Raw genomic sequence first — 8,916 nt, forward strand, 5'->3', positions numbered from 1 at the left:
TGTTAGTGTGTGTGCTCGCAGATGGCACAGGCAATCCTAGCGATGACAAGATAAATAGCCCAAGCAGCACAGATGACAGGCACAATATTCGAAATTGATGGCTTCACTCTAGTCATTTGTAGGACCAGCATTTGCCAATAAGTTTTCAATATTGGGTCGATTATCTCTGCTCAATCAGCGCAATTAAACGGCCCAGTATTGGCAACATACTGGCAAAGGCTAGTCGTACAAAGGAGCACAGTGAAACCATCCATTTGCAATATTGGATCGATTATCTGCGATGGTTGGGAGGACGCACACACTGCAGCTATAGGCAAGCACCTCTATTTCAGACTGTCACATACATGTCGTTCGGCTTTATATACTCCCCACTGGCCAACCTCAGCAGTTTAGGAGGCGCTGGCTTGAAGGCTGGCCCTTCGGCCCACTACCGAGATAGGGGCAGGTGATGCGCTGTGATGTGTGTCGCCCTAATCGGCTGCGAGCTACTGCAAGCAGCGATTTTTTTAAATTATTTCTAAATTATAGGTAATTATAGCGGTAAGATTCAGCTGTATACAACAGCTGTGTCTTACCAGTACTCACCTATGGGGCAGAAACGTGGAGGCTAACAAAGAGGGTCCAGCTTGAGTTAAGGACAACGCAGCGAGCTATGGAGAGGAAAATGATAGGTGTAACGTTAAGAGATCGGAAGCGGGCGGAGTTGGTGAGGGAACAAACGCGAGTTAATAACATCCTTGTTGAAATCAAGAGGAAGAAATGAGCTTGGGCAGGGCATGTAATGCGAAGGCAAGATAACCGCTGGTCCTTAAGGGTAACGGAGTGGATTCCAAGAGAAGGCAAGCGTAGCACGGGGCGGCAGAAAGCTAGGTGGGCGGATGAGATCAAGAAGTTTGCGGGGATACAGTGGCCGCAACTGGCGAAGGACAGGGTTAATTGGAGAGACATGGGAGAGGCATTTGCCCTGCAGCGGGCGTAGTCAGGATGATGATGATGATTTTGATAGGCTCCACGCAGAGCTTTCAAATCTGACTCGTATACTTACGAATACCACCTCTAAAGATCTGTTGCACTAGAATATGCCCATCGAAATCATTTCAGGCTCCCTTTAATTAGAGCTAGCCTGATTCGGTTCGACGAACGTGAGTAATGTAGTGCCCCGGCCTCAATATTTCCTAGCACGCTAGGAAATATCTCATAGCCTTAGTCGCTTTGGGACGTTAAACCCCATAAACCAACCAACCAACCTAGCATGCTTCGGCAATAAAACCCTTGTCACGCCTTAACTAGCAAAAAATTAAGAAGTATTTTATGCACTTGTAAGCACTTCCTACTGGTGTGCTCGCGTATTAACCCAATCAACCATCATATCTTCTCTACGGATAGCATGGGAAAATTTCAAACGTCGTAGCCTGCTGTGTAATACTTTGGCTACACTTCTGCGTTTGGGGCAGATCGAGATTATTCTTCGCGCAGTCTGAAATATCTCCTCGCTTTTTGTAGTAAACGGTAGTACGGCGTGTTAAAAGTGTAATGAAGGATGTTATTTGATTTACAAAGCGTTTCAGAGGAGCTTGACTTCCGCTTACAAGTGACAAATTAAACTATAACTTTACTCAGAATAGCAACACTTACAGCAGCCGAAACGTTTAAGCGTATATTCCGGAAAATGCGCTCTTTTAATGGCTTTCCTCGTGCTTTCCTATAGTAAGGTTCTACCGGAACCGTGCTTACACTATTCAGTAACCTTAAAGGCATTAACATTTCATCACCGCAGCCTAATTCGCCCTGCCATCAGAAAATTTTCTTCGCATTTCTAGGCGGTAAAGAGCGTTGTAGGATTTCAACAATTATTTAACAAAGAAGTTCGATATCTTTGGTACGTGATCTAACGGTGCAATGTCACAACAATCAAGTTCAATATCATTTTAAGGGCCAAGCGGCGATGAAACGTCTCTGTTAACTTATTCCTATGTGTGTGTATACGACGGGGCCATTGCCCACGTTTCTATTTTTTTCTCTTTTTTTAGCATGCTGCAGTACAACCTCCTTTTTACAGATTTGCTCAGATCGTTCGCCCTACGATTTACTCCGCTTTAGTTGGATGCCCGTTTCGATGTTTCGAGATCGCTTCCACCGTTTGGCAATCGGAGCCATTTCCAAAGACACGGGTCTTATCCCCAAGGGTCTGGCCTGTTGGTCTCGTAGATCAGGATTTACAAACTTCTCTGCTACTTACACAGATGGGAGGCACGGGTAGACGGTATTGCTCCCTCGGCGACTCCTAATGGTCGGATCTTCCCCAAAATATTTCTTTTGCGACGGCGCTAATGGACGATGTATGAGATTTAAAAAAATTACTCTTACGCTGCACAGGTGACTTCATACTCATCGCAGCTGACACATAGAGCCGAGAAATATAAAGGAAAATATAATTCGCATTTTACATTTCACCTGGCAATAAAACTGAAAAATTGAAAATAAAAGCTTAATGTACCGATGTTTTCAACGTCACCGTCATAGCGCTGCAAGCAGTGCCTTGAGTTTTATAGGTCGTGCACAGAGGGCGCTTCTCATGCATGCGATGGTATTATCGACAGGAGACATTATCCGAAGTTACACCGAGTATATAATCGTGGGATATTCTTGTTGAAGCACATCTGTACCAGACCGCGTTTGAGACAGCTTACAGCATGTGCTGTTAAGTTAGAATACAATAAAGTTTCAGTCTGAAGAAATGTCCCAACGGAAGCTTTTTTTACGTGTGTAGCTCCTCTCTCTTACCTCATTTATCTTTTGGACAAATCACAAATGAAAAAAAAAATTATAGTTCCAGTTCATCTGATGCTACGATGAACGCGTCTAGCGCTGTTACAAGGTATCAGAAGGGTCACTTTCTTGAATACAATTCAATTGAATAAGCTTAATTAGATATGATTGGATTTAGTTATATGTGACCAAAATTCTTAACAAGCACACAAAAACTGTCGGGAAGCAGGATCCGTCATTGCTTCTGTTGAAGGAAAGCCTGGTTTAGAAAGAGAGTCATTCAAGAATGCATTATTTATTGAGCCGTATGAAAGAGTAGTGGTGCTATTAACCGAGGTGTGAAACAACCTGCAGCTTTTCCGCAGGCAGTGCTGAAACGACTCGTCAACTGCCGGTGCTGCGTATTTGTAAAACTATGCGGAACAGGGAAACTATAGCAGACGTCAGGTTATCGGGCGCCGAATCGTTCAGTGTTCAGAGTAGAGGCCCATTTCAGCCGCTCCCTCACTGCACATTTTTATTTGCGCGGGAATGTGAGAAGGCACGTGGTCGTGTACGAGGAAATAATAAGAAGTGCCGCCGGTCATTTCGTCTTCATTTATTCTCCCTCCGAGCAGCGCCTTTTTCCGCTCTGTAGGGAAGGTGTCGGGAAAGGAAGGGCTATGAAGTAGACTGAACAGAAGCCGCGAAGAGCTGCATCTCTGTATAACAGGGCAGACGTGCTCGAAACCGATCATGTGACCACATGCAGCACAGGTTTCTTGGCGGAGCGGGACAGGATCAAATATGCACCAGCCGGCGTTAGCACTCCGAAGTGAACTTGAGCGGTTTTGCTTTTTTGCGTCTTCATTTTTGTTCTATGCGCGGACACGTTTGGCATTAGAGAGCAAGTATACGGAGTTAATTACGATGCATGGCGATGGCTCGGAGGTGTTTCCGTTATGTGATATGTAGGTGTGCAAAAATGTACAGGCTTGGCCAAAAGTCTTCGGGTCGTGCGATTTTCTTTTCAGGAGTTCAGCGGGGTAATTTCGTAAAACCAAAAGTTCCAATTCTCAGGAGGGAAAGGAAAGCTCTTGGTCTCATCTTTCCGAAGTGTTCGAGCTCCAGGTGTGTCACGTGTTCCTTACTGTTCTGTTTAGCAGCGAACACTCTGACCTAAGGATTTTAACAATGTCGACAGCATTTCTCATGAATGACTAAGAGATGAAAGATCTCAGAGAAAGAAACACAACAAAAAGAAAGAGCGCCAACCACGTGTTTGTTTAGGTAATACTGGGCACACCTGTGTCTATGCAAGCACTGGCTGTGAAGTGAAACCCGGCAGGCTATTGCACCTCTCCCATTACCCCAATTGCCGTGGTGCCCGTGGCGAAGTAGAAGCGAAGAACCTGGTTTTTGCTGGCTTCGACCCTTGCAGTAGCATCCCTTTGCTTGAGAGCTGATGTTACGCTCTAGTTTCTTAGATTTTTGAACCATTCGCCGACCGTACCTTGGCGTATTATAGCTTCTTTAATGATTTCATTATTTCTCTTTTCGTCTTCCCTTTACCTCTACCCCAAACCCTTTCACCGTTGATTTTTATAATATATTGCCGTTTTTTTTAAGGTCAACTCAGTGCCGATTTCTTTTCTATCCAGTCTCATTCTACCCTTTCTCTTTCTATTTCTTTCTTTTTGTATTGGGTGGGTTCGCCCTCTCTAAACTATATTGGCAATCGTCGTCCTAATTCGCCCTCTTCTCTTTCATAACGTACGCTCCTGCGCATTTGAAAGTGTCTAGCACTGCAGAACGTCACGTCGTTAGCAAAATGAAAATGAAAAAGGAAAAGGGCAAGAGGGGAGGAGGGCGATGCGGATGGAGTTAGAGTGGCTAGATTAAATTGAAAAGTTCACTTCTCGTGAGTTCAAAGGGTTATTACGAGCTCGATTTAACGTTCAAAAAAACAACAGCAACAGCGAGCACATGAGACCAACATATTGATCCCGTGAGCTCGCTGTTGTTTATTTTCTTTTTAGTCTTCCTTTTCAGAGGCAGAAACTTTATTGGGGGCCCACTACAAAACCCCAGTGAAAAGAGCACTCGAAAAGCAGCGCTTGCTAAGCCTAGAGGCAAAACTGAGGGTGTTTACTGCTGCCTCTTACACTGAGAACGAAGAGAGTTAATGTTGTCTTCGTGAAAATATATGCCTTTTTATTGCCTTTTCGAATCAACGTGGCGATTGAAAACTGTACGGGCTGACAAGAATTTTGATTCACAGAATGCCTCTGGTTCTTAGTTTCTGTTACGCAAAAATTAAAAAAATGCCCATGCTTAGCTTGGTTAAGCCAAGAATGCGTTGCATATTGCGCGGTCTTTTTGCGCGAGGTATTGCTTGGCGGCACTCGATTTTCTCACCAGCTTTTCCTCCGTGACGTATGGATGGATGGATGGATGGATAGGAGCGCCCCCTTTGAAACGGGGCGGTGGCAACCGCCACCATGCTCAGCCGTCCTTTTTCTTTTTTTTTGTTTGTTTTTATTTATTTATTTTTTATTTTTACGTGGTTTGGTGACGTCACGTCACCACGTGACGTGACGCCAGAAAACCACGTGACGTCACGTCACGTGGTTTGGTGGCTGCCCGGCCGCGCCCAAGGGCTGAACTGAGTGACTGCTATATGCTACGCATAAAAGTGCGATGTACACAGCGTGGGTCTAAATGTTTTACGTTAGGATCTAACAACAAACCGCTACTCACTAGGCATGGAAGCAAGCAGCATGTCCCGAATTCATTGTAAGAGGGCTCTTGCTCAGTTGTTACCTTTCCTGTTCTACCAAGTTCTCTGCCACGACAGTCTAATGGGACTTTCCACGTTTCCATGCCTTCCGCAAGGGTTAGCCGTGCAGATGACAATCAATATCAAGGTTAGAGCGTGCGTAATACGCGCATATCGGAAAGCGGAAGGCTGCCCCCGCCGTACATATCTCAGTCAGTAGAGCTCTGCATGTGATATGCGGAGGTCATGGGTTCGTATCCTACCGGCGAGGTGGTTGTCTTTCCTTCCACGTTGTGTGAATCTCTACATTAATGATATTGTAAACATTGACCCTAACACAACTTTTGTTATCTACGCTGATGACACCAGCCTATTTTTCAGGGCACCATGTGTATCGAGTCTGGAAGTAAATGCTACGAGGTGCCTACGTTCGCTACACCACTGGTCACTTTCCAATTCGCTGAATATCAATATAAGCAAAACAAAAGCTGTGCTTTTTAGACCCCGTAATAAGTCTGTTTCTGAGTTAACGTTATCACTCGGTTCATCAAAAATACACGTCTCCTCTTCCGTTAAAAGCCTTGGTGTCACATTCCACGAGAACTTATCTTGGGATGTTCATGTTGATAATACAGCCGCCAAAATTTCAAGAGTAGTAGGTATCCTCTCCAAGTTTCGGTACTACTTTCCACAATGCATAAAAAAACTTTTGTACGACTCTTTGTTCACCATTGTTATAACTTATTGTTTCTTAGTCTGGGGTACAACCACTGTCTCCAATATTACAAAACTCCATGTACTACAGAAAAAAGCAGTTCGTGCAATTAACAACATTCCAAATGATGCACACACCAAACCTGTCTTTGAGGCATTACACATTGTACCTATTGTGCAATTGTACCCTGTCCTGCTGCGCAAAAAGTACACATCAAATATTAATCAAGGAACTGCATTCCTCGCTGATTTGTCTAGACTAACATGCAGAGAACGCCCCTACAATACGCGCATCGGAGACAACTGGTATTTACCGCGAACGCGAACTAACTACGGCAGACAAATACTGTCCTACAATATCCCGTCCATTTTAAACAATTTGTGAAAAACTGTCATTAGTGAAGAGTAACAGCATATAGTTTTTTTCTTTAGTGTACTAACTCAGCCTGCTTTTATGCCTTCCCTCTTTTCGTGATATGTTTGATGGTTATGTGTTGTTTGATGCCCTGAACGTGTTCATTTTCGATACAATGTGCTTTTGTTTTAAATATGTCACAGGCATAACATATAATGTACCGTTGTGTGATTGTGAGTTTTTGTGCACAATGTAGTTGCTGTAGGGGGCGGGGACCTCCGTCAAGCCTCTATAGGCTTTTTGTCCCCGCTCCCCACATCCTTGATGTGAAAATAAACCTGATTGATTGATTGATTGATTGATTAGATCTTCCTGATTACGCAACTAATTTACCGCTAGCACCAGAGGTTAATTCAGCACACATTAACGTAAGCTTACATTTCACTATGTTCTCTTTCGCTTAGACAGCTGTTCGCCTCTTTCATTCGTATGTAATGTCCCAGTGTGACCCTCATCTCTTTATCATTTTCTGCTTGTAAATTTATACCAAGAACTTGTGTGTTTATTGCTGCGTATAGCTACAGTTTTGAAGTCATTAAATGTGCCGTTGTACCTAGTGGTTAAATTTCTTGACAAAAATTATGTTCCTAATAGTATTTCAAGATATAATCTCAAGACCTGGCAATAGTCACGCCACTCTTTCAGTTCAGTGCTCTAATCTAAATTAAATTTGCCTGTGAAATTTCTCAGTGAGACTTGTTCTCTGACGTAAGCTTCTTACGCCTTTTCTCGCGTTTGCTTGAAATGACTGGAATAAAAACGCTACTACAGCGCCATGCCTTTTTTTGTGCATTGATTACCACAGCCGCAGCATCCCGGCCGCAGCGGCTGAATTTCGATGAAGGAGAAATTCTAGAGGCCCGTGTGCCGTGCGATGTCAGTGCACGTTAAAGAACTCCAGGTGGTCGAAATTTCCGGAGCCCTTCACTACGGCTTCCATCATAGCCTGAGTCGCTTTGGGACGTTAAATCCCAATAAACTAACTAACTAGCATCTAAGAAGGGAACACGCATTTTCCGCGCCCCAATCGTCTAATCGTAAAAAGGAACAATGAAAAGAAAACGAAATTATAGACACGAAAAAAAAAGTCGCAAAAGTTATTACGATGCACCGGCCAGCAAATTTCGCGGCCTGTATCTGTAGTGCAGTGAAAATAAAAACCCAACTGTTTTACCCAAAACGTTTGTAATTATAATTGCACAAAAGGAAAAGAAAAAGGCACTAGGTCCGAATGTATCGGTTGGGCTACCCCATGCCGCCCATTCACAGGTGCCATCCCACTACTGCAGAGCGCGGGAGCTTTTGCCTGCTGCGTTTCCGCCCTGGGCCGGTTCGCTCCTCCTTAGGCGACCTGGCCACCACCGGGTTCCCCTGGGGTCACCATATCGACGCCCAGCTTAGCGCGGACACCCGATCAACATAGGTCAACATGGGGCAGAACTCCCAGCCTCAACCCGTCCTCTAGCGCCGGCCTCCAAGCAGCTGGATTACAGGGGCACGCCACAACCCCCAGCGAGAGCGGTGTTCAGATTGCGGGTCTTTATGTTTGCGAATAGCTGTGCTACGGCATGCCCTTTTTTTTTTTTCTGCTTCGAAACTCGACCGATCGCAGCATCAGGCGTCTTTTCTGCACATTGAACTGTGGTCACGATTGCGTGGATATGATAGCAGTAGCTCTGTACGAACCGCACTCAACTAACAAGTCGATGCGCGCCCCCTCTGTGGGTTGTCAGGTCACTACACGGCCTCCGAGATTCGAGAAAAAAACAGTCAGCGTAAGTTTTTGGAGGCCATGGCGCCCTTTTTCTAGAGCCATTCAAAGCGGCGAGCTGCGCTCATATATATTCCAGCTACCGGTTAACTTTGTCGTTGCGTAATGTTCAGCTAGGCATTCGGTTGACCTAGGCGGGTCATTTTCACGCACAGTATTACCGCCAGTAAACGAGATGCAATAAATATGAACAATGCTTGTGCTGCTCGCCTGGCGTTCTTTTTCCCGCCCCATTTTCGCTTTCTTTCATTGTTATTTTGCGCCAGAACTACCGAAATAACCAAGCGTCACGCTTAGTTACACTTCACTTCTATTACATACACGGCCATATCTCTTCCTCTTATCTGCGGATTTCAAACCCTCCTGCTCTCCATACATCTCGCTTTCCATGTGCTACGAGGAGTTATTGATACCCGCTCTAGTTATTTAGTGTTTTGCGGAAGTGTGGAGCTATTGTCGGATCCAACTCAAGAAGGAAGCGGCTTTTCC

The 8,916-nt window shown here is 44.8% G+C and overlaps 1 non-coding gene across 1 annotated transcript; it reads right to left on the minus strand.

The window, feature by feature from the left end:
- Nucleotides 1–7,871: 7,871 nt before the first annotated feature.
- LOC149365970 (signal recognition particle RNA) lies at nucleotides 7,872–8,170 on the minus strand. The gene has a single exon (XR_016287762.1).
- Between the last annotated feature and the right edge of the window lie 746 nt (nucleotides 8,171–8,916).

This window comes from Amblyomma mixtum, chromosome 1 (assembly GCF_055824585.1).
Source record: "Amblyomma mixtum isolate Tamu chromosome 1, ASM5582458v1, whole genome shotgun sequence".
Classification (NCBI taxonomy): domain Eukaryota; kingdom Metazoa; phylum Arthropoda; class Arachnida; order Ixodida; family Ixodidae; genus Amblyomma; species Amblyomma mixtum.